The sequence below is a fragment of the Lynx canadensis genome, chromosome C1 (assembly GCF_007474595.2).
Source record: "Lynx canadensis isolate LIC74 chromosome C1, mLynCan4.pri.v2, whole genome shotgun sequence".
NCBI lineage: Eukaryota > Metazoa > Chordata > Mammalia > Carnivora > Felidae > Lynx > Lynx canadensis.
The window spans coordinates 216,569,452-216,594,630 of record NC_044310.1 but is presented as its reverse complement, the minus strand read 5'-3'; the positions used below and the strand labels follow the sequence as shown (position 1 = coordinate 216,594,630).

General features: G+C 49.3%; 1 protein-coding gene across 7 annotated transcripts in view; it reads right to left on the bottom strand.

Annotated features, from left to right (window-relative positions):
- Positions 1–25,179, bottom strand: part of AGAP1 (ArfGAP with GTPase domain, ankyrin repeat and PH domain 1) — a 554,001-nt gene that overhangs the window by 42,149 nt on the left and 486,673 nt on the right. The window lies entirely within an intron of this gene.

Below are 25,179 nucleotides of genomic sequence, written 5' to 3'. Positions count from 1 at the left end.
TGACGGCTTTATCGAGATGTAATTCACATACCATGGGATTCACTCATTTAAAGCGTACAATTCAATGGGTTTTTACATTGTCACGGCTGTGCAACCAGCACCACAATCAAGTTTAGGGCACGTTCGTCCGCCTCCCCCCCACCCCCCGCCCCCGCCCTCGCCCTGTCCAGAGGGATCCTGTTCCCAGTAGGGGTCACTGCCCATCTCCCCCTTGCCTCCCCCTGCCCCAGCCCCTGGTAACCACCAGTCTATTGTCTGTCTCTGTGCAGCAGCCTATCCTGGGTGTTGCATGTGAACAGAATCATACAATATGGGGTCTTTGTGACCGGCCTCTCTCACTTAGCATGGTGTTTTCGAGGTCATTCATGTTGGAGCATGAATCGGTACATCACCCTCTATATGGCTGAGAAACAGTCCATTGTGCGGGCAGACCACACTTTGTTCTTCGGCCGACGGACATGTGGTTTGTCTCCACTTTTTGACCACATGCAGGACGCTGCCGTGAACGCCGGTGAACAAGTTGGCACGTGGATGTGTGTTTTCATTCCTCTCGTGTATAGACAGAGCATGAGTGGGGGAGGGGCAGAGAGAGAGGGAGACGCAGAATCGGAAGCAGGCTCCAGGCTCTGAGCTGCCAGCACGGAGCCCGATGTGGGGCTCGAACTCACGGACCGCGAGATCATGACCTGAGCCGAAGTCAGATGCTTAACCGACTGAGCCACCCAGGTGCCCCTAGTGGCATCATTTTTAAAGTCTTCAAAATGCTTTACTCATACATGCCTTTTATGTTATGTAAATAGATATCTTATTTGTATACTAAAATAAATAACTTATTTAATCACCTTTTTCGGAATCCTGCTTTATTTAAAATTTTTAACTTTGGGGGTTACCTGGGTGGCTCAGTAAGTTAAGCATTTGACTCTTGATTTCGGCTCAGGTCATGATCTCACAGTCGGGGAGACTGAGCCTTGCGAAGGGCTCTGTGCTGACAGCACAAAGCCTGCTTGAGATTCATTCTCTCTCTCTCTCTCTCTCTCTGCCCCTCCCTTGCTTGTGCTCTCTCTCAAAATAAATAAACTTAAAGAAATTTAACTTTGGAACAACAATGCCATGAATATCTTTGCAATGAACTCCTTCCTCACTGCCTCTTTGTTTCGAATGCGTGTGAGAAATACTGATAGTTCAAAAAGTATGTCACGTGTTTTTTAAAAATTCTTTAATGTTTATTTATTTTAGAGAGAGAGAGAACACGCAAACGTGTGACAGGGGAGGGGCAGAGAGAGGGAGACAGAATCCGAAGCAGGTTCCAGGCTCTGAGCTGTCAGCACAGAGCCCGATGCGGGGCCTGAACTCACGAACTGTGAAATCATAAACTGAGCCAAAGTTGGACACTCAACCGACTGAGCCGCCCAGGTGCCCCACAAAGTATGTCATTTTGAAGGCTGTTTATACATATTGCCAAGTTCCTTCCAGGAAGATTTTGCCAGTTTTCACTCTTGCTGGCGGAGAAGGGGGGGGAACATGGGTACATGTCTATGAAACCCTGGCTGACACTAAGCATTATTATTTTAAAAAATGCAACTATCTTCTTTACCCGTAAGTTGTTACCCATTGATGTGAAAGCCAATTACGTGATTTCAGTAAGAGCCACTCCATTTCACAGCAACACAGACAGCACGCCCTTCCCTTCGCGGGACCAGCCAGCATTTAAGACTGACGGCTGGCACCAAAAGACCGGTGGCTGTGATCTGGAACATCTGCATCCCAAGTGGCCACTGCTCCTTGGCTTCTGTGACCACATGGGAAAATCACTCGTGATTCCTGAGTACCCACCTCACAGGTTCAGAGCATGCAGGCTGCAAAGGATGAGAAGGATGTCTCTAAGAGACAAGGCTGCCTCCCCAGAACCGGAAGAAGAAATGTCACTTTATTCTCTTCTTCAGATACGTGCCACCTGGAGTCTTAGACACAGAACTCGGCACAGAGTAACATGGATGATTTTACATTATGTCATAAGAAAGTCATTGGACTGTCTTTTGAGACATATTCTTGTCTGTCCCAAAGGGGTTGGCACAGTACTGGGTGTTACGGGAGATACTGACGAAGCGTGCTGATCACTTGATTCAGCACACGGTAGCAAATACACTGTGTGCACAACTGTAATTTTCAAACGAGCTTGTTGAACTAGACCCCGAAGTATCTGAACTCTTAGTATTTTTCCCCGTTTCTAACAAAAGCTAATAGATGACATTTGCCTACAATTTTGACCTGTATTTAGAAGATTAGGTATTCAGCCCTGTATTTCTCGTTTACTTCTCAGAACCATCCTATGGGGCAGCTATTATAATTATTGCTACTTGCAGATAGGGCAACTGAGGGACAGGAGAGGTCCGACAGCCCAGGATACATGACAAGTCACTGTAAACTAAGGGTTGACCCTTGGTCAGGTGAACCTGAGTATGAACTTGGACTTCAGCTTCTGAACCAGTTCCACAAGGAACGCATCCGACATACACTAAGCTCTTAGATCTTGGCGATTAAACATTTACAAAATGGGAAAAACCATGCTTGATGGGCAACTATATTCCAGATATTCTTTTGAAAGAATAAAGCATACAAAAGAACACACCACTGATAGAGCCCTAATACTTTTCAGTGTAGTTTTTGAGGGATAGAAGTCAGTCACAAAAAAAGTACATGCTATATAATACCATTTACAGAAATCTCTAGAACAGGCAAAAACTATTCTGTCCTGATAGAGGTCAAGTCCATGACTGCTTCTTAACAGAGAGATTAGCTGGAAGGATTATGACAGTGAACTTCCTGGGGTGTGAATCACACAGGTGTATGCAGTGGTCAACAATGACAGGACTGCATGTATGTCCATCAGGGCTGTTGGCCTGTAGTCCTCTTGTTCTGTGCTGTCTTTATCTGGTTTTGGTATCAGAGCGATACTGACCTCCGAATGAATTTGAAAGTCTTCCTTCTTCTATTTTTTGGAATCGTGTGAGAAGAATAGGTATTAACTCTTCTTTTAATGCTTGGTAGAATTTCCCTGGGAAGCCATCTGGTCTTGGACTTTTGTTTGTTGGGAGTCTAATTTTCTATTTCTTCCTGCTTCAGATTTGGTGGGTTATACGTTTCTAGGTATTTATCGATTTCTCCCAGGTTGTCCAATTTGTTGTAACAAAGTAGGTTTAGAGGGAACATATCTCAACATAGTAAAGATCATACATGGAAAACTCACAGCAAACATCCTACTGAATGGTGAATAACTGAGAGCTTTCCCCCTAACATCGGGCATGAGACAAAAACGTCCACTCTCACAGTTTTATTCGGCATAGTATTGGAAGCCCTAGCCACAGCAATCAGACAAGAAAAAGATATAAAAGGTGTCCAAATTGGTAAGGAAGAAGTAAAACTGTCACTGTTTGCAGATGACATGATACTGTATATAGAAAATCCTAAAGAGTCCACCAAAAAACTACTAAAAATGATAAACAAATTCAGTAAAGTCACAGGATACAAAATCAATGTGCAGAAATCTGTTGCATTTCTATATACTAATAATGAAGCAGCAGAAAGAGAATTAAGAAAAGCAATTGACAAATACATCAAAAATAAGATGTCTAGGAATAAATCTAACCAAAGAGGTGAAAGACCTATACTCTGGAAACTATTCAACGCCGGTGAAAGAAATGGAAGATGACACACAAAAAAAGGAAGACATTCTACGCTCATGGGTTGGAAGAACAAATGTTGTTAAAATGTTTCTACTCCCCATAGCAATCTCCACGTTTAATGCAACCTCTATCAAAACACCACTAGTTGGGGCGCCTGGGTGGCGCAGTCGGTTAAGCGTCCGACTTCAGCCAGGTCACGATCTCGCGGTCCGGGAGTTCGAGCCCCGCGTCAGGCTCTGGGCTGATGGCCCGGAGCCTGGAGCCTGTTTCCGATTCTGTGTCTCCCTCTCTCTCTGCCCCTCCCCCGTTCATGCTCTGTCTCTCTCTGTCCCAAAAATAAATAAACGTTGAAAAAAAAAAATTCAAAACACCACTAGCATGTTTCACAGAACTGGAAGAAATCATCCTAAAATTGATACGGAGCCAGAAAAGATCCCAAATAGTCAAGGCAATCTTTTTTTTTTTTTTTTTTTTTTTTTAGCTTTTTAAGTAAATGCTTATTTATTAATTTTGAGAGAGAGGGAGAGAGTGTGCATGTGTGTGCATGAGAGTGGAGGAAGGGCAGAGAGGGAGAGAGAATCCCAAGCAGGCTCCCTGCTGTCAGCACAGAGCCCGATGTGGGGGGCTCCATCTCATGAACCGTGAGATCATGACCTGAGTTGAAATCGAGTCAGATGCTCAACCGACTGAGCCACCCAGGCGCCCCCAAAGCCATCTTGAAAAAGAAACGCAGAACCGGAGGCATCACCATTCCCGACTTTAAGCTATATTTATTACACAGCTGTAATCATTCAGACAGTGTGGTACTGGCACAAAAATAGACACATAGATCAATCGAATGGAATAGAAAACCCAGAAATAAACTCACAATTACATGGTCAACTATCTTCAACAAAGCAGAAAATTATTTTCGAAGGGAAAAAGACATTCTCTTTGACAAATGGTGCTGGGAAAGTTGCGACATGCAAAAGAAAGAAATTGGACCACTTTCTTATACCGAACACAAAAATAAATTCAAAATGGATGAAAGACCTAAATGTGAGACCTGAAGTCATGAAAATCCTAGAAGACAGCACATGCAGAAATGTCTCTGACGCTGGCGGTGGTAACATTTTTCTAGGTATGTCTCCCGAGGCAAAAGAAATAAGAACAAAGATCCAGCACTGGGACTACATCAAAATAAAAAGCTTTTGCACAGCAGAGGAAATAATCAACAAAACTAATAAAAGGCAACCTACTGAATGGGAGAAGATATTTGCCAATGACTTATCCAATTAAAGGGTTAGTATCCAAAATATAAAGAACTTACACAACACAACGCATGTGCCAATGACTTAACCAATTAAAGGGTTAGTATCCAAAATATATAAAGAACTCGCAACACAACACACACACACAAACCCAAATAAGAACGGACACTTCTCCAAAGAAGACGTCCAGATGGCCAAATGACACATGAAAAGATGCTCAGCTTCACTCATCATCAGGGAAATGCCGATCAGAACCACAAAGAGATATCACGGCACACCTGTCAGAATGGCTAGAATCAGAAACACAAGAAACAGCAGGTGTTGGTGAGGATGTGGAGAAAAGACTCATGTATTGTTGGTGGGAATGCAAACTGGTGCAGCCACTGTGGAAAACAGTATGGAGGGTCCTCAAACGGTTAAAATTAGAATTGCTCTATGATCCAGTAATGGCACTACTGGGTCATTTGTTGCAAAAATACGAAAACGCTAAATCAAAGGGATACACGCACCACTATGTTTACTGCAGCATTATCAAATAGTCAAATAGTCAAATAGTCAAATTATGGAAGCAGCCCGAGTGACCATCCATAGATGGATAAAAAGGATGTGGTATCACACACACACACACACACACACACACACACACACACACACACACGTACCCACACACATGCACCCACACGATGGAATACTGTTTAGTTATAAGAAAGAATGAAATCTTGCCATTTGCAACAACATGGATGGAACTGGAAAGTATAATGCTAAGAGAAAGAAGTCAGTTAGGGAAAGACAAATATCACATGATTTCACTCACGTGTGGAATTAAAGAAACAAAACAAATGAGCAAAGGCAAAAAAAAAAAAAAAGTGAGAGACAAACCGAAAAACAGACTCTTAACTCTAGAGACCTGCTGGTTACCAGAACGGAGATGGGTTGGGGGATGGGAGGAATAGTTGATGGGTATTAAAGATTGCACCTGTCATGATGAGCACCAGGTGATGTATGGAAGTGTTGAATCACTGTATTGTACACCTGAAGCTAATATTACACTGTATGTTAACTATACTAGAATTAAAATCTTAAAAAAAACATTTTTTTTTACATTTATTTATTTTTGAGAGACAGAGACAGAGCACAAGTGAGAGTGAGGCAGAGAGAGAGGGAGACACAGAATCTGAAGCTCCAGGCTCCGAGCTGTCGGCACAGAGGCTGACGCGGGGCTCGAGCCCACGAACCGTGAGACCATGACCTGAGCCGAAGCCGGACCCTTAACCGGACCCTTAAATGGCTGGAACTGATCACACACTCAAGATGTGTGCCACGCACTGTGTGCAAAGTTTTACATCAAAATAAAAATTTTTTTTAAGTAGGCGCCGTACCCAACGTGGGGCTGAACTCACGACCCTGAGATCAAGAGTCACATGCTCTACCGACTGAGCCGGCCAGGCACCCCTCAAAATAAGTCTTTAAAAAATGACCCCTCCCCTGCCTCACTAAATAATCCAATGATTCCAAGAGTTCATGATTCAACTCAACAACCTGAAAAGGATGGCTTTTGGGGGAGTCTCTGGTTTATATTTGGATTTTTAGAGTAAGGCATTCATATTTCTGACTTTTGCACACGCGGGCGTCAGCCTGCACGTCAAAGCTTCCTGCACTCTGTCTCAGCAAATGGATTTGCAAAGTGGGTGCCCTCCCCTGAGCTTGGGAGGGCGGCCATGTGATTGAAACGGAGAAGGCAGAGAGGATCCCTCTTCCCCCAGGGGAGAAGCGCAGGGAAGTAATGGCCCGAGTGTGACCCTCAGACCTCAGGACCTTCCTCGGAGCGGGGATTTTCAGGACACACAGCCAAGCTTTGGAGCACATCCCACTGAGGTGACGAGCAGTGACACGGATGTTGCTGGCTGCACGCCACCCACATGACGGCCATTGCACAGACTCCCAGGGGGAGAGACACCGAGGGGCTCGGGGGGAGGGGGGGGAAGCCACAGTGACCTGAAAGTTCACGTTCAACAGCAAAGGGAGTATCGCAGCTGATGGGGAGTATTTCGGCATTGGAAGGCCATGCTAGCACCACTTCTCGAACACAGGCCCTGGGCTTTCACAGGTCAGGTGGCCCAGCTGGTTATGACAGGGCTCTCAAAGTCAACACAAAGCAGTCGTGAACGATCCCACCTTTTACTTACTTATTTAAACAAATTTTTGTAATGTTTGAGAGAGAGCGAGCGAGCAGGGTGGGGAGGAACAGGGAGACAGGGAGACACAGAAGCTCTGAGCTGTCAGCACAGAGCCGACGAGGGGCTCGAACCCATGTACCGTGAGATCACGACCCGAGCCGAAGTCGGATGCTTAACTGAGTCACGCAGGTGCCTCAGAGATTCCCCCCCCCGCCCCTTTTAAAAGGATTACTTAGGTGAACCCTTCCGGCCACGATTGGACCCAATCCCCCGCGCCGGGAAACAGGGCTTCCCTGTAAATAACGGGCGTTAAAAGCGTTGTTCCTTTTCTTCCGTCCATAAGCACCCAACTGCCCACGGGCCGGCCAAACACCATCCCCGTCCCCGAGAGGCCGCCGGAGCGTTAGCGACGTGTCAGCAAAGGCTTCCGGGCTGAGAGCAGAACATTTAGGGTAGCGTTCTTTGATGGCTGCTTCAACAGCCAGATGAAAACCGGCCACGAGGGGAGAGCATTTCAGAAGCGAAGCTCAGCCAGTGGATCGCGGAGTAACAAGCCCGCGCCACAACAGGGTGGCCGGCGCTCCAGAACCGTGCCGACGCTCCTAACTCAAAGCCCACGCAGGTGCCCCGACGCTCCTAACTCAAAGCCCACGCAGGTGCCCCCTGCGCTTGAATAAGTTCTTCCGCCGCACCTGGCTCGGCGATCGCCAAACCACATGTGCGACGCATCAGGGGCAGAGCCTTTTCAACACCGCGGAAGCCAGGGGTTCTTTGGGGAGCCTGCGATCAGCTTGGAACGTCTGTGCCCGTCTCACCTGAACGTGAACCACCTCGAGGGGACGAGCCCCCTCACTGTCGGTCTGCAGGCATCACTCGCCTCGAGAAGGTGCCACCGGGGCAAGGCAGCCCGCTGCTGGGTTTGTCTTCCGGTCTCCGCCGGCTCCGGGGCCCGCGGGTCAGGCCGGGGCATCTGACGCTCTCCCCGGCCGCCCTGAGGGACGCACGGGGGTCGGCACTCGGCTGGCTTCATCTGAGGCCCTCCCTGCGGGGACCCGCTCTGGGGTTTAGGTGAGGGGAACTGTCGGAAGGGGCCTTGGGGAATTTAGGAACAGGGGCAGTTCGCGCTTACAGAGGAGGGCAGGCCCAGGGCTCAGGGGCGGCCGTCCCGTTCCGTGGCTGCACGGTGCACCCCGACACCCACACGGGCTGCCCTGGGGGCCTGGGGAGAACACGGGAGGAGCGGCCCGGGAGCCCCGGCCAGCGGTCAGCACGCAGGGCTCTGCAGCGGCCCAGCTCACCTTTCCGGTGGCCTTGGCAGCTGGCCAGCTGCCCCCCTGGAGAACTCAAGGGAGGAAGGTGGGATTAATCAAGACTCTGCATGTCTTAGCAAATACGGTTCGTCTGGCAACGTGGCTGCACTCCAGGGGGCTTGGAAAGGAGGGCCGGAAGGGACTGTGGAGCAAAGCCTGGTCTTCCCTTTGCCTGGAAACGACCCTCTTCCACCTGCAGCTGTAGCACCTCCCCCTGGAGCGTGGCCCATGACCTGGGGGCGGCCTGCCCCCTCCTCGCCCTGTTCGGCCACCCCTCGGACATGCTCTCTGCCCATCTCGGAGCTGTAGGTCCGCCGGGAGGGGCCGGTGCTCCCCGAGTCTTATCCACTTGAGGCCGTCAAAATGCCCAGTGTCTTGGGCGACCCAGCCCAAGGGATGGTCAGGTGGCCTAGACCTACCCCCAGGGGAAGAGCTGGAGGCCAGTTACACCCTTCCACCAACTAAGCCAGAGGCTAGAGGCCGCAGCAAGGCAGCCAGAGAGGGAGGGCTGGAGGGACGGTCGAAGGTGCCTGGTCTGGCCCTCATCCTGCCCGGTCCCTCTCCTGCTGAGCCCAGCGCTGGTCCTGCTTCTGCTCACGCGCCCTGCACAGGAGCCCGTCAAGGGTGGGCAGCCTCGAGTCCACAGAAACCTGTAAGGCAGTGACTGTCCCAGGCTCTGAGGGCTGGCCCTCAGAAGCACAAGCTTCTTCCCAGAAAGCCTTCCACCATGCCGGGACAGGGAACCCGGCCTGCCTCTGTTCCGTCCTCAGGGCGTGGTGGCCTTGGTGCTACAGGCATTGGGGCTGGGTAACTCTGTGGTGGGGTCCCTCGTACATGTCGTAGGATGTTCAGAAGCCCCCCCCCCGCCCCCCGTCCACTTGTGACAATGGTAAACGTCTCCAGACACTGCCAAATGTCCCCCACCTCGGCCTGTCCCCCGTTGAGAACCACTGGTCTATTTCCACAGGTCATCTGACCAACATCCCCACGTCACCACGGGAGACGAGTCAGAACCTCTGTGTCCCTTCCACACGGAGCTTCCCGACCCAGGAGGCGGGCGCTCTGGTTACAGCTTACAGCTTACAGACGACAAGACTGAGTGTGAGTCTGGTCTGTGAACCCGCCAGGACAGGGAAGCTCGAGACCCAGAACCCAGCTTCGGCCTCCTCCAGAGCCGCTTACTGTTTCTGTCCCCTCCCCTCCCGAGCTGCCATTTACAGCGTCTAAGACAGACCGAGGAGAAAAGCCATTATGCTCGTTATCTTGGTTGTATCTTTATCGCCTTCCAGAAGCTTCTCCTGGCATCACGCAACATCTCCCGGCCTTTCCTCGACTCTATCAACCCCGCAGGAGGCTTTCTTCCCACGAGGACCTGTTGTCAGAAGAGCCATCCTTGCCTGGGTTTCTGAGCAAAATCAGTATTTGCGATAACTTCACGAAACGTTCCTCTTTTCTGCTCTTTCCTCATACAAAGCGCTCAGCGGACCCGTGCCCCCTTCCCCAAAGCGGACGTGGGCATCCCGGCAAACTCTGCACAGCAGACCTGTGGTTCCTCACCGCGAGGAAGGGAGGTGTGACCCACAGGCATCTGAGGAAGTAAGAACGTGCCGCACGACACGCTGACTTCTGAGACGAACCACTCGTGTCTGTTTTTGCTAAGCCTGAAAGATGAAATAAACATTTCAGATGATGTGTTTTTGGCCACCCGTTGTCTGTGGTGCTCAGACGCATTATGGTCGCCAAGCACGGGAAAGAAGATGGTGTGCCAGGGGGCGGGGGTGGGCGTGGGAAGCAGTGAGCCCTCTGCCCCAAGCCGCCCGTTTTGGAGGGGACGGGATGCAGGGACTCAGGCATGGATACACCACCTCGCTGACGTCCTGAGTCCCGTGGACGCGGCCGGCCGCCGCACCGTGTCTCACTGCCGTCCAGCGTCACATGCGGTCACCTTTCGGTCGCCAGCCCGAAAGTCCAGCAGCACAGCACTGAGGCTCAGAGCCTGGGCTGTGGGTTCCTGGACACAGACTCCTGCCGTGTGGCCTGTGTGTTCTCAGCTGTAACACGGGGACAACAACGAGGCCTAAGTAGCAGGACCGTGTAAAGTGCTACCTACAGAGGCCGCGTTCATGGCCACAGGGAGAACCAGGTGCCGGCTGCCTGGAGTGCTGCTTAGGACAGCGAGCGAGGGGCCAGCCTCTCCTGCCCCAGGAGCCACCGGAAGTGAGAAGGCTGTGGACGGCCGGGTGCACCTGGCCTTTGTGGCATCGATGGGTCTCGCGGTTCCCGGTGGTTGCAGTAGTATACGAACACCAGCCTTCCTACCTACTTAGGTCAGAGCTCCAGGTGACCCCAGGCCTTTCGGACCTGTTCGGTTTATTTCTGACCTTGATGCCTTCGGTGTGCTGAACTTGAGAGGTGAGATGCCAGAGGCCAAGGTCTGTGTGTGGGGGAGGGGATGAAGCCCACCCTGGAAGAAACCTTGCTTTGGGCCACAGGATCTTTCCGGGGGAAGACTCTTGTAAGCCCAATGACCGCGTAAGCAGCACTGGCCTTTATATATGACCGCACATCCACGGTCATCACCAAACACGTGGGCCCGGCTGGGTGGCATTTTATTTCATTATTTATTTTTAGTAGCTTCACGACCAGCTCCGAGCCCAGCGCAGGGCTCGAACTCGTGATTCTGAGATCAAGACCGGAGCTGAGATCAAGAGCTAGCTGGACGCTTCACCGGCTGAGCTGCCCAGGTGCCCCTGACCGGGCATTTTGAATCTTCTTTCCTTCACAGGACATCCCGGCCCTTCGACTCCTGCACGTTTCTCCTCACTGCTCCTTAGCACTTGGTGCCTTGCCATCTTGAAAACGGTCTCCTCAGTGTCACCATGATTCCGTTTCAGGCCCTCACCACCACCTTCCTGCTCGCAGAGATATGGACCCCCTTGGCATTTACTCCATCTGGACAGGGTGCTCGGCTCTGTTATAAGTGGGTCCAGGAAGGGGCGTCCTCACTCCCTATGGGAGGAGCCGTCGCCTCCGGGACAGGTGGCGAAATCATCCTCCGATGCCAGCTCCCTACATGGCATTGCCAGCGGCTTTTGTTGCACTTTGGAAAACAGGGTCGATCCCGGAGGGGGGAGGGGGGATTAAAAAAAAAAACCCTCAAGATGAAATGTGGTCGTCAAAAAACAAAACTGTCGTAGACAGGACTGCGGCGAGGGCACGAGAACTTTTAAATCACAAGTAATTTTTTTTTTAACTGTAAGGTTACCTGTGACAGAGAGTGATATAACATCCCACCTATTTTCCCGGGGCAAAGTCTGCTTGTTATTACAAATTTCAGCAACTGTACATTGATCTGTATTTGTGCTGTGGTTGGTCAGCATGCTTGCTGGTCTCGTGTTACTCTAGCTGCATGGGGTCTGCCGTTCCCATGAGATTAGAGCCCCCTCGATGGAATCTGGATTCCATTTTTACCGTCTATTGTCCCAGAAACACTGCTTCGTACACAAGTCCTAGGATGCTCTATGCCTTACACCTGCCTAAACTGTCTTCTGAGCTTTTAAATGAGTCTGCACTCTACACAACTGTACGTAGCTGGGGCACACGACTCTGCCATGTCTCCTTCTCCAAGAACAGACATTCACTCTATTGTGCATGTGGAATCTTCCATTGGACGGATACTCCCTGGGGCTTTTTGGTGGCCACTTCCTTTTTACTGTTCACCTACTATGGCTTCTCTGGAACTTTATGGAGTATCATCACGTGATTACACTCATTTCACTTAGTGCATTTAGAAAGGTGCAGTTTGGCCTTCTAGAACGAAAACGTGTTCGTCTCTGTCAGTTCGTCCACTGCCCCCACGGAGGAGAAATCTCCGGGGAAGGGTGATGGCTTCCTGGAGCCCTCTGTTGGAGGGCTTGGAAAGAACCCCAAAGGTCTGCAGGGGAGGGCTGCTTCAGCTCCTTCTGAGCAGTGCGGATTTACTTTGTGGCTGGCTCTTCCTCGTTCTCCTCAGCACAGGGGCTACAGTCACTGTGGGTAAAGCAATTCCTCCTGTTCGGACTTTAGCATCCCAGCCCCCCAGCCTTATACCCTGCCCCATGGTCAATTCCAAATGTTTCCTGGCCTGAAAACCACTGGAGCAGTGGGAAGGCATGGCCCGAGGCTGTGGTCGGCTGTTGACAGCATTCCACGCTCACAAGCCATGCGGTAGACTTCTCTTACGGGGCCTCCAGATGTCAAGTCCGTGACCTAGTCCTGCTCCAAGGCTGGATGAGATTACAGATAAGTCGTTTTGCGCACATGGCGGGGGGGGGGGGATCCTCTTCTCTGATTTTAATTTTTTTAATGTTTATTTTTGAGAGAGAGAGAGAGAGAGACAGAGAGAGTGTGAGCAGGGGAGGGTAAGACAGAGAGAGAGAGGGAGAGAGAGAGAGACAGAATCCAAAGCAGGCTCCAGGCTCTGAGCTGTCAGCACAGAGCCTGACACGGGGCTCGAACCCACAAACCGTGAGATCATGACCTGAGCTGAAGGCAGACGTTTAACCGACTGAGCCACCCAGGTGCCCCAGTTTTTTCCTCTTCTCTGATTTTAAGCAGGTATCTTCCAATTTCATTGAGATCGTGAGGACCCATGTGAAAACATACAGGGCAGCACTTGGAGGTCCTTGAGGAGAAAGTCACGGGTAAGTTACCATGATTATGTATTTGTTCTCCACGGTCATTTGTATCAGATCATCAGCATTAGGGATGCTTTTTATAGGAGCGAGTCCCTAAGACGGAGTGATGTGTACTTCAGGTAACATTCGTCTTCTGGACCCCCAGGTTGGTGAAATTTAGTATCGGTTACAAATGACAATTTCAGTATTTGAAGATTTAATGGTGTTGCCACTGCCGTTCCCACTCTCTGGGACCACAAGCAATTTCTCGGGAGAAATCAGGACTCTGTTCTGCTGCTTTTGGAGGGTGTGGCCCCCGGAGCCCAGAGATCCTGCTCCAAAGCCACGACAGGACAGGACAGGCCTGGCTGGGCCCCGTCCCTGGCTTAACCACCACCTCGTCAGCTTTACCTTTACTGACACGAAATCGATCGGTCGGGATCTCGTGACTGAAGTTACCTTGTTTGCTCTGCTAGTCCGTTAATGGCCTCAGCCATTGTCCTACAGCCCAAGGAAGAAAACTAGTCAGCACTGTGTATGCCTGCCTATCCCAGCACCCACATTCAGTTTGGGTACCGGTGCATACGGCAGGACCCTCCTGGGTCCTTTTGGTCTGACTCCGCCTCCCAGGAAGGGTCCTGCCACCAGCGGGACCTGGGCCAGATTTCGGCTGCTGCACTCAGGCCAGCTCCTCGTCTATCATGACGGAGAATGATGTCGGTTTGTCGTGTGGGTTCTGTGACGCAATGGCCGGGCCGGGCCTGGCCTCTCGAGGCTCCCCTGGAGCCCTGGCAGGGATGATCCCAGATTCCGGCTCACTCGTGCACCTGGACGTGAGGCACTGCCTTCTTCAACCTGGTCTCACTCACCTCTGGACTATCTTTCCATGGGCACAGGTTCCGGCTGAAGTATGACCACTGCTCAGAGCACCGCACCAGACAGACTCCTCCACGGGCCCCCCGTGCCAAACGAGGGGCCGATGTACCGACCGGGCCAACCTTTCCCCCACACGTAGTTCTGCACCTTGGCCCACAGTCTTTGTGGAATGTCCTGCTCCGCCTTTCTCCTGCGAAATTCCTTCTCATCTTTTTGTTTCCATTGACATAATTTACAATGCCATCAAACTCATCCTTTAAATGTGTATAATCCGGTGGTTTTTTAGTATATTTACAAAGTTATACTGCCATCGCCACCATGGACATACGGGTCCTTTTCAGTATCCCCCAAATGAAGTCACTCCCTGTAGCTCATTGCCCTGCCTCACCCAGCCCCCCCATAAGCACGAATCTACCTTCTGTCTCCATGGATTGGCCCATTCTGGCGGTCCCGTATAAACAGAATCATTTAATGTGTGGCCTCTGGTCTCTGGCTCCTTTCACCAAACACGATGTTTTCAAGGTTCACCCAAGTTGTAGCACGTAAGGTCCTTTATTCCTTTTTATGCCTGAATAACGTTCCATTGTCTAGACAGGCCATATTTTGTTGAACGACCTTTGGTGTTTTCACTTTTTGGCTATTATGAATAACGCTTCTACGAACACACATGTACGAATTTTTGTATGGACATGTGTTCATTTCTCTTAGGTACGCACCTAGGAGAAGAACTGCTTGGTCACATGGTAACTCTTCTGTTTAACTTTTTGAGAAACTGCCAGGCTATTTTCCAAGGCACTGTGCCATTGACTATTCCCACCGACAGTGTATGAGTGTTCCAATTTCTCTGCATCCTTGCCAACACCCACCACTGTCCATCTTCTTGAGTAAGGTCATCCTTCGTGGGTGTAAAGTGTATCTCAGTATGGGTTTGATTGCCATTTCCCTAGGAAGCGAGGATGTCTGGCATCTTTTCATGAGTTTACTGGCTATTTGTCTATCCTGCTTAGAGAAATGTCTCTTCAGAGTCTTTTGCACATTTAAAAATTGGGTTGTCTTCTTATGGTTGAGTTGTAAACATTGTTTATATGATCTGGATACTAGACCTTATTAGATATACGGTTTTTAAACATCATCACCCATTCTGCGTGTCGTCTTTTCACTTGCTTGATATTGTCCTTTGAAGCTTGAGACTTTTAATTTCAATGAAGTCCAATCTATTTTTCCTTCTTTTGCTTGTACTAGAGGTGTTGTATCTAGGAAACCACTGCCAAATCCACGGTCACAAAGATTTATCCATGTCTTCTGAAAATTTTATAGTTTCAGTTTTAAGTCTTTGATTCATTTGGAGCTAATTTTTTTGGTAGATGGCACGAGATAGAGGTCTAACTTCATTCTTTTGCGTGTGGATAATCAGTTGTCAAGGCTGTTTCTTTCCACTGAATGTTCTTGGCACCTTTGTTAAAAATCAATTGATCACAGACGTATGGGTTATTTCAAAACAGTCAGCTCTGTTCTGTTGATCTGTATGTCTATGCTCAGCCCAATATCACACAGCCTTAGATTAGTTTTGTAGTAAATTTTGAAATTGTGGTGTGTGTGTCCTCCAACTTTGTTATCTTTTTCAAGAGTGTTTTGCCTGTCTGGGGGTCTCTTGTATTTCCATATATGCTATACAATCAGCTTGTCCATTTCTTAAAAAAAAAAAAAAAAAGCAGAGATTTTGAGTTGAATCTATGTATCAATTTGAGGAGTACTGATATCTTAAGAATATTAAGTCTTCTAGTCCATGAACATGGGATATCTTGTCAATTACTTAGGTCTTCTTTAATCTCTTTCAATGATCTCTTTAAATTGTCAGTACACAGGCTAACTTATTCTAACTATATTATTCTTTTTGATGCTATAAGTGAAATTTTATTCTTAATTTTATTTTGGATTTTCATTGTAAGTGCACAGAATTACAATTGAGTTTTGTATGTTGATTCTGTACTTTTCACTCTTGCCAAACTCACTTACTAGCTCTAATAATTCACTGTAGATTCCTTTAGATTTCCTATATACAAGATCATGTCATCTGCAAAGAGAAGTAGTTTTACCTCTTCCTTTATGATCCGGATGTCTTTGGTTTCTTTTTCTGGCCTAATTCCCTGGGTTGAACTTCTAGCACAATGTTGAACAGAAGTTGAGACAGCAGACATCCTTGCCTTCTTCCTGATCCTAGGGGGAAAGCCTTCAGGACACTATCATTAAGCAGGATGTTAGGTGTGGGCTTCTCACAGATGCAGGCTGAGGAAGTTCCTTTTTATTCCCAGTTTGCTGAGTGTTTATATCATGATAGGGTACTGAATTTTGTCGGATTTATTTTCTGAATTTCTTGAGATGATCATGTACTTTGTGTCCTTTATTCTATTAATGTAGTGTGTTACATCCATTGATTTTTTTTTTTAAGTTTATTTATTTACTTGGAGAGGAGAGAAAGCGTAAGCAGGGCAGGCGCAGAGGGAGAGAGAGAATCCCAAGCAGGCTCTGCACTGTGGGGCTCTGTCCCATGAACCGTGCGATCGTGACCTGAGCTGAAATAAAGAGTCGGACACTTAGCCGACTGAGCTACCCAGGTGCCCCTACCTCGACTGATTTCTGTGTGTTGAACCAACCTTGCATTTCTGGGGAAAATGACATTCGATCATAGTGTATAATCCTCTTGTACTGGGGCCAGACACAGAGATCTCCCTGGGTAGTAGCATCTGCTGGGTTGGCATACTGGATATGCTAGGGCAGACAAGCATCTGGTAAAGAAAAAGGGTAGACACTTGGGTCTCAAGATGTAAGGAATGAATTCCAGGCACTTGGGCTAAGACAGGGAGTGGACTCCAGGCAGGGTTGTGGATATCTACTTATGCTGCTTGGTGGAGGTGTAGACCGATGCTTCTCAAATTTTAATGTGCATAAGAATCTCCTAGAGAGTGAAAGCACATCACTGGGCCCTACCCCAGGGATACTGATTGGGTAGGTGTGGGGTAGGGTCCAAAGACGTGCACCTCTGGGTGATATTGATGCTACAATAAACCGCTCTATAGACATAAAGCAAAATAAACATGAACCGTATCTTCTACATCAGCAGACCCTTGCCAGCACCCGAGAGGGCATGGGCCACTTGTCTCCATCAGCCCGTAGGACCCAGGTATAAAGCTGATTCTGTCTTCCAGATAAAATGGAACCCAATTCATAAATATTGTTTTCTTTGAGCATTAAATGTACATGACCAAGTGGGTGGGAATAATGACGAGTTTCATTTTAGAAATGAGAACTTGCCTTCTTGTTTTGTCTGCAATCAAAAATCTCAGAAGGTGCCGGTCACGGAACCCAAACCAGAAATCTTCCGGCCTGCCTGTGCATTTCATCATGCAGAGAACAAACAGGATTGCTTATTTTATTTTTTTTAATGTTTACTTATTTTTGAGACAGAGAGAGACACAGCATGAGCAGGGAAGGGGCAGAGAGAGAGGGAGACACAGAATGTGAAGCAGGCTCCAGGCTCTGAGCTGTCAGCACAGAGCCCGACGTGGGGCTCGAACTCATGAACTGTGAGATTGCGACCTGAGCCGAAGTCGGACGCTCAACCGACTGAGCCACCCAGGCGCCCCATGTTTGTTTGTTTCTTTAAATACAAGCCAAACGTTTCAACAGGCAACACTGGGGCAGGGGCATGAACAGAGGGAGGTTCGGGCAGGGAGAGGATGTAGTTACGTGAAAAGGCAGGGCTCAGACCACACATCTATGGTGGCTGATTCAGATATTTAGAGCTCTCAGCCCTGTGTTCTGTAGAAGCTCTTGGGATTAGCACCAACTGCAGAGAATTAAGACTTTACAATCATGGCTGCATGACTTAAGAGATCATGTCTGCCACATGAATGCAAAAAACTAAAGTGGATGATGCTTTTTTATACCTAAGTTACATAAGCAAGGCCACTGGACTTCAGGAGTGGAGATAAATGGCAGTTAGAGTATCACGTATTACACCTTTACATGAGTAACACATACACATGGAAACACCACGCTAGTTTAAGACTGTGAGCCGGGCCCAGGGGAAGAGAGGAAGGGGACACCAGTATCTCTAGATGCGACAACCGGCCGCCGGATTTGGCCACGCGAGGCTGAGACAGCAAAGACAGGAGTCACAAGAAGGGACCACGAGCAGGTGCCAGTGGTCAGATCGTGAATTCAAGAGATCTTTCCCGAAGTCCTGTGTGCGACCCTGCACAGATGATTCGAGGTGGTAACTCCGCGTTTTCCTCAACTTGGAAAACGGGGATCGTCCTGTGTCACAGGATGGCTCCGTGCTAAGGGAAAGCGCACAGCGCCGCGAAGCAGAAAGGTTCCTCAGGGGCCAGAAAGTTTCCGGTGCAAAATAATCAAAACGACACGGGAAGAAAAGACCCTTCGGAAAACGCTCTGCTGTTGCAGGGACCCAGGCAGAGGCAACTGTTTTAGAAAGTATTTACAGGCCCACGTTTAGAATGTCTTCTATGGTCTGTACTTCACACCCCGAAAGGCTAACCTTAACATCCCATTCCCTTATATCCGCTCACAAATGGACAGAGGCTCAGGCGTGCCCAGGACACCTAGAGGCTGCTGGGTTTGCATTTTCATGTGGCAGTGGTAATGACATTTCCTAGAAACAAAAAAAACCCCTTAACTGTCTCCACTGCTACATTTCAGGGAGTACACGATAGGGATTTTCAGCTCGAGACAGCTCCCTGGGAGCAAAACCGGCTCCCAGGACACATTTGGTTTCCCGCAGGATCAAATAAATAGCCGGGGATCACGTGCAGCAGGCGGCCATAAGACGCCAAGAGCAGTCTCTCGTCCACCTGGTTCAAAGGCAAACGTAAGGTACACTTATCGCGCGAAAGGCAGATCCCGTTTCACTTAGCCGTAAGGAGAATCTTCTTCGATTCCCCTTTCTTACAGTTGGAGCTGGTCCCTTAACGATACCTTCATCGGAGACCGCTGCCACCAAGTGCACATTCCCGCCACGCTCCCCGACCGCGGATTACTGGATGAACTGCTGTATCTGTTGTCAACTGTAATCTATAGGTATTTATGTTTGAGGCAGTGTTAAAGCACTTCTCATTTGTACGTTTTCCTAATTGGCTTAATATTTATGGTGGAATATTTCTGATCTGGGGAAAGCTCGGGTAAACTCAAGCATTATTTAGCAACGTGCTAATGAGGGCCGTCCAGTCTTGGAGGGGTGCGAAGTGAGTTATGGTGCTCGGAGTCTGAATCCAAGCCGGCCTGCTAGGGGGACGTCGCTAAAATATCTGAAGTAAAATCCGAGGTCCCCAAGCAGCTGTTGGGTTTGCAGAGCTGTGGCCACATAAACTTTATTGGCAGTAAACGTCGCCCCTGCACGCGGACGGCGTGCCTGTGTCCTCGCTCGCTGGGGATACTGTCCCCGCCTGGACGGGGAGGGCCGGCCGCTCTGACGGCTGGGGCCAGGGCATGCCCGCTGACAGGCGCACCACGATGACAGAAATTCACTCTGAGTTGCAATTAGTGGCACTGTCATTTTCGGGGGCTCCTGCCAATTAATTAAGCCTGTCAAACAGCAAAACCACAGCGCTCACATGATAATTTATATCGGAAGAGACGAGCCTCATGCAATGCAACGTCTTCCTCCACAAACAGGATTCTCCCTGAGAGCGCTGAAATAAATAAGGCAAAATAAATAAAATAAAATAACCCAAAAGTGCATGCGTTGTGGTGTTGGGGGGTGGTGGTGGTGCGCTGGGCACCGGGAAGAAGAAAGTTAAGCTGTCCTTGCTCTAATTGTTAACTCTGATCGCCGGAGTAGGAGACAGGCTGATTAAAACTCCAAACGAGCCCCCAGCTCCCTGAACCCTCTGCGTCCGTCCGGGATGATAGAATCAGAGGAGTTTATTCATACCATTAAGCCCCAGAGAACTTAATTGAAGGAAGAGCACAGCCCGGACCTTGACAAGCGGGAGGTCACAGTAATTGCTGCCGGACATATTTAACATTAAGATAATCAGGCCATTAATTACCCTTTGGATCATTAAATCAGCCAGTTGCAAAATGAAATTTCTGCCTCTATTACTCACTTGAGAGACCACAGGGGTGGCCTTTAATTTATCAGTGAGCCTGAGATACAAAGGCTGGGGTTGGGGGAGGGCAGGCGGGGAGGGGGCCGCGCGGTGGCGGCGGCGGCGGGGGCAGGGCATCAATCCGCCATGCTTGGTGATCGTGGCAAATTAACTAGGTAAGATAACCTCCGCTTCCAAAGGCAGAAGCTGGGGGTATGTAAATAGATGAGGGCAGACAGGGAGATCAGAGTCTGTGCACCACTTAGCAGGATAATAAAGGAAATCATCCTTGATTATCAGTGCTAATTTGGACACTGCCGGTAGCTTGTTATGCGTGTTCTGAGTAGCATTTAATTAATTCAATTGCTTGTTAATGAGGGAAGTGACATGTGGGGAGCAGATGCCACCCAAGTACAGATGGGTTCTGGTCATCACGGCAGAGTCCTTTTTTTCCCCCCCATTCCTCCCCCTGCCCATTTTTTTTTTTTTAAAGAAAGAAAATAGGAAAAGGTGGCAAGCATAGAGGAACACTCAAAAGAGACAAAACACTGACCTCGGCGGGCCAAGAACTGTTGAAAAATAATAAGATGAGATAATCCTGGGGCTGTGCGGGGACTCGTGTTCCCTGAGGCCACATTTGGAACAGTGCATCTTTATGCCAGAAATTTGAGCTCGAGATTACTACATTGTGATCTTATGATCAAACCTAACGAGACAAAGACGTGGCCAAGTGGTACTGCTTTTAATATCTCAGAGTTAGCGGTGGGGATCCAATTATTTTCAGTTTGGATACATTTCCCCTTTATCAATATCTCCGTGTGCATAAATAAGATGAAAGTCGTGTTCCCAAATCAAAAAGGACCGGAACTCGTGTCACTGGGCAGACTTGGTCCGTCTGCAAGTGTGCGGCCGGTCTCTCCCACGCAGATTTCTGACGTCCGGCCCCAAATCTTCCTCCCGAAGGTGGCATCTTTTTATAGGTTAAAGACAAGAGGGGAGTTGAGGCATGCAGGTGACAATGACAGAAGGAAAAAGAAGGCTCAAAGAGGCAGAAGAGTGTCTACTAAATCAGCGACGCGGCTCCCTTCCAAGTGGGATCAGAAGGAAGGGGGATTTCAGTTGGGGTTCAAGCTTCTCCCAAGGGCTCTTTATAGCACCGAAAACACACGTCCAGGCTCCTCTGATTGCCGAGACCGGATCGGCTGGCTCTCAGACCACCGTGTAAATAGGCTACCTGCCCCGAGATGCAAACGGCTACCGGTCCCTGCACACCCTCGCGGGCCAGATGCCTCGATGCTGAGACCCTAAGACGGGAGTCGGGAAGACAAACCGGGCAGCCGGGCAGAGTCCAGCTTCGGCCGCGAGGAACACGTCCCGGAGGGCTCCGCTGGGCCCTGCTAGGAAACTGCTGTCACTGCAGTCAACCCGGAAAGCTTCCAAAGTGGAACGGGGAATAGGAATAGAGAAGAAGGACACACCACAGTGAGGCAGAGTAGCCACCGCGTGGCCGGGGAGGGGAAGATGTCAGAGGTCTGCAGGGACGGACGCCTTCGCCGCGTGCTGGCGAACATGGGAGCCCCAATTTCCTCCACGAACGCGCGAGGAATTTCGACGCTCAGGTCAGCAAGAGCACTGGACACGTGGGTTCCAAGCGGACCCGTTCCTGCTTTGCCCCATGCGCTCGTTTGCTCGTTTGTTCATTCACTCGAGAAACGTGCACTTGATGTCTCTGCCTCCGAGCCTACGATTCCTTGATTTGAAAGGGTCACCAAAGAGCTCCCTGACTTTGCCCTATGGTCACAACGTGCGTGCTAACACTGGGACCAGAGTCCTGCCTGGCTGCCGTAGGCCCCACACCCCGACCGCACACAACAACACAGCGTATGGTGCGATACGCAACTCGCACGCCAAGCGTCCCGGAGTCCTCGCCCCACAGACAGCCTGCCGCTGCCCCTCCTTACGCCCCTAAAATCTAGTAAATTCCATCCACTGTCACCACCGCTCTCCTACTTCAGCATCTGCACTTAAAATCAATATTTTAAGTGTGTGCTTAAATGATATCAATAGCAATTAGAGAGGGGAATTCTGATTCCACCCCAGATGTAGTTAATTGTCGTGGCATCAATATCCTCTACCCTGCTCCTTTCTCTGAATTAAACCTCCATTACCGAGCGGGGGGGGGGGGGGGATGAAGGGCATCCTCTCCCCTCCTGAGACAATAAATTTAATATCGAATGCACTGGGAAAAAATGGCAGTTGTTGCAGAATCCATCCAAAAAGATTTTTTTTTTTTTCTTCCTGGGAGTAATTAAAAGATGCTTTTCTTGACTAATGATTCCCCGGTTTAGGAAGGGGAAGTCAATACCGCTTCACCGCCGTCAGCTTCGATTGATCACAACGCTGCTCCAGCTTGAACGGCAGTTCTCAGGGCGGCTGAGAATCCCTGGAACCAATTACGAGCCGTCCGAAGCTGCCCTCATCAGGGGTGCAGGGACAGCGAGCAGAAGGCCAGCCAGCTGGTCAAAGGCGCCTGTTTTCCTACCTCACCCGCAGGCCTGGGTGACGCCAGTACGAGGTGGTTTCGGGGAACCGGTTGTTTCTTTGCAGAAAGATGGGCTGTATTCTACTTCCCCACGGTCCTGTGTGTGTGTGTGTGTGTGTGCGTGCGCGCCGTGTGTGTTTGGGGAAGAACGGCCCATTTCTAATTATATTCCACTGTCAGAATGAATCTTCTGAACAAGACGGAATGGACGGGGCTGCTTGGGAACGCAGCTGGGCCCTTTTCCAAAGAATTCCGAAGATTCTCTTTTCCAAAGAGATCCAAAGCTGGATCCGTGGCACTTGGCCTATCCTTGGATAGGAATGAAAATTTACTGAAGTATTTCTTTTTAGAAATTACCTTAGGGCCAGGTTAGAAGACCTCCCCCCTCCCCCCTGCTGTTTGGACTAACGATCACGGTCTCTGCAGAGACCACAGGTGGTGGGCGTCGGCGGGGCGGGGGGGGGGGGGGGGGCATGTTTCCTTGTCCCGGGACAGCGGGATCCAGGCTCCATACCCACTCTCCTTTCACAGACCGAATTCCACGCGGAGATTCTAGCCCCAACTTTGCGTTTTTCCTTTCTATGTGAGGAAACTGCACGAGGCAGTGAAGATGGTGAGGGTTTGAATTATTGGTGCACCACTAATGCAGAGCTGTTTCTCTGTTTTTGACGGTGTATATCTACGCCTTTCTAGGTATAACCCGCCGGGACCACAGCCTTCCAACTGGCCTCCCTGCCTCTTCTCCATCCTGTCCAACAACGTTGCTAGCTGCCTTTAGCACTCTTGGATCAGGCGGATCACACGTGAACCCCTAAACCCTCACCCTCTGGCCACTCCGGAGGTGCTGTTATAATACAGCCCAGCTCAAAGGCTCTCCCCAGTCTTTGCTCTGCTTTGGCCCCAACATCCCCCCTCCTCCTCATTTACCTGGTGGCCCAGCTCCATGGGTGGCGACTCCCCAGTTTCTGTACTCCCCCACAGGCCCTGACTTTGCCCAGGCCATGCTCATTCCCCCACACACCCCACTCCCCCCAGGCCTGGACGTCACCCCACATTTGAAAGTCCAGTTCAGGTGCCATTTCTCCAGTGAAACTTCCCTGGGACACACCGGCTATAGGAATCCCTCCATACTGTGAATTCTCCTGAGTCCTGGAACCCTCAGCTGGCCCCCTGGAACATTCACAAATCACTGTAGGTGCGAAATCATCATTTATCGCTTCTTTTCTACGAGAAAGCGCTCACTGAGTAACAGCTGAATATAAATTAAAAACAAAACTCCCTGGGAGAATTACTAAAGGCACGAAGAGACATTCAATTCTCAAAGCTGTTCATCCTCTTAGACATTCCAAAGCTCCCTTTGGAAACACCACGTCGCAACATCACCATCACCACAGCCTTAGAGAGAGGGCTGAAACTCAGCGGCTCTTAGCCAACAGCGAATGGGATCCAAGAAAAGGTGGGATTTTGCTGCAGTCACTTCGTATGTGAGAAAGGAAGACTATAAAACATGTCCAAAATATAAACATGGGATGTGTACAATGCTGGAGAGAAGAGAAAGTTATGCACTCAAGAACTTAACTCAGATATACAAATTAGAACAATCAAGTGCCTGTACGCACACAACCTTCACTTATGAATGAAGACGAAATTAATATAAAACACTTATCAGTTAAAAGTATCAACCCGTATCTTTGAACGCTCTAAACAGTAGCTAATTATGATAGATTTAGAAAAACAAACTTTTCCAATTCAGAGTATTACAAATAACATATCTGCTCCTTTTACACACAAACAATAAAATGCATGATTAATTTTTTTTTCCAACTTATCTCAATGTTCTCTGCACTCCTACATTAAGCTCAATCTGATTTCCAATCATATTTCGCTTTTAGACCTAACTATCCCCTAAGGAAACCATATCTATGAAAAAATAGATATTAATAATACATAAATTTGTCTTTTAAGAATGCTCCTACTCGATGGCCTGCTAATTTCTATGTTAGCGTTAAACAGGTCAAGATAAAAAATTCAGAAAAGGGTACTGGTTCTTCAGTTTGTAGTTAAGCTGTCCCCGTAGGCACTGCGTGGTGGAGTTCACCCATGAGCAGCTCACCCAGCCAACTGAGGCAACGCCAGACAAATACGCTTTGGGTGCTTCTTGCTCCCTTCGCCCCCCTCCCCACAGGACGCTTGACGTGAAGAGCAGGTTAATAACACACCAGCTTCATTCTCTAAAGTGAACCGAAGGTGGCACCACAAATTCATTTTTCAGCGTTCGTAAAACAAAGTCCACCGACGCTGCGCGCATTATGGTTGCTCAGCGGCAGAAACCGCCTTCTCACGCCTCAAGTGGGGCACCACCGCAGACCGCCATGGGCACTTGCACACGGTCTCATCCCCAGCAAAACAAGCCATAGGGCTTTAAAACGTGCTAATGATGGGAGACCCCTTCTCTCCGTCCCTCTTTTCACACACCCGAGAGGCCAGAGCGGAAAGCGAGCCCCTTGCCCCTCCGTCAGAGGTGGAGACGTGACCCTGGACGCCTCCTCCTGGGGGCAGCCGCCCGCCGAGATGGAATG